This window comes from Nannospalax galili, unplaced genomic scaffold (genome assembly GCF_000622305.1).
Source record: "Nannospalax galili isolate Female #2095 unplaced genomic scaffold, S.galili_v1.0 scaffold388, whole genome shotgun sequence".
Taxonomy (NCBI): Eukaryota; Metazoa; Chordata; class Mammalia; order Rodentia; family Spalacidae; genus Nannospalax; species Nannospalax galili.
The window spans coordinates 170,989-172,652 of NW_008360304.1; positions in this window are offsets into that span (position 1 = coordinate 170,989).

Below are 1,664 nucleotides of genomic sequence, written 5' to 3' on the forward strand. Positions count from 1 at the left end.
GAACAAAATTGAAGACCCAAATATGAGTACATGCAATTTCAGCCACCTGATATTTGACAAAGGGGCCAAGAATATTCACTGGAGGAAAGACAGCATGTTCAGCAAATGGTACTGGCAAAACTGGATCTCCACCTGTAGAAGAATGAAGCTAAACCCCTATCTTTCACCTTGCATAAAAATCAATTCCAAATGGATCAAAGACCACAATGTAAAGCTGGAAACTCTGAAACTGTTAGAAGAAAACATTGGCAAAAACCTACAAGATATAGGTGTAGGAAAGGATTTTCTAAACCAGACATCAATTGCTCAGGAAACAAGGTCAAGAATTAACAAATGGGACCTCATTAAACTAAAAAGCTTCTGTACATCAAAGGAGGCTACCAGGGAAGTGAAGGGAAAACCCACAGAATGGGAGAAAATCTTCACCAGCGACACATTGGACAGAGGTTTAATATCCAGAATATATAACAAACTCAATAAACAGAGAATCAAGATAAGAAGGAACACAATTAAAAGATGGTCTAAGGAGCTGAACAGAGAGTTCTCAAAAGAAGAAGTAAAGATGGCTATGAAACATCTTAAAAGATGTTCAACATCACTAATAATTAGGGAAATGCAAATTAAAACCACTTTAAGATTTCACCTTACCCCAGTCAGACTGGCTAAGATCAAGAGAACAAATGATACCAAATGTTGGAGAGGATGTGGGGAAAGGGGAACACTCATCCACTGCTGATGGGGCTGCAAACTTGTTCAACCCCTATGGAAAGCAGTGTGGAGAACTCTTAAAAAACTACAAATGAACCTACCATTTGACCCAGTTATACCACTCCTTGACATATACCCAAAGAACTCATCCTATTGCAGAGACACTTGTACATCCATGTTTGTTGCTGCTCTTTTCACAATAGCTAAGAGATGGAAGCAACCTAAGTGTCCCTCACTTGATGAGTGGAAAATGAAAATGTGGTTCATTTATATGATACAGTTTTTCTCAGCAGTAAAGAAAGATGAAAATAAGAAATTTGCAGGTAAATGGATGGAACTAGAAACTGTTATACTAAGTGAAATAGCACAGACTCAGAAAAAAATTCAACATATGTTCTTCCTTATATGTGGATCCTAGAACCAAACCCTGATAAGTGAGTATGTATCCAGACATAACTATAGGAACCAGGATAATGGAAAAGAACCAGGGAGGTAAAGTAAAAGAAAGAACCTGAAAGAGAATAACAGTGGGAAACAGGTGTTAACAAGGGAGGTATGCATAAAAATAGGGTCAGTTTAAGGGAGAGGGGAGGGAAGGGTATACAAGGAATCTAGGGGATAAAGGGAAAGAAGGAGTTCAAGAGAGGAAGGACCATAGGAGAAGGGTATTATTAAGGGAGAAAGGTGGAAAATGGGGGCACCTTAATTGGGGAAACCATGATGGAGGGGTGAGACAATGGGAGAGATAAACAATGCCTAGTTTTGAAAACCAGAGGGAACTGTATTAGCCCAACAACCTACTGACAAATTATACATACCAGATCAAGAAATTTATGTCTAGGCAAGATTTATCTGAGAACAATTGGTCTTTGCCCAAGATTTATCTATATGACATACAGGAATTAAAAGTACCAGACTGGCTGGGTGTAGTGGTGCATGCCTTTAATCCCAGCACT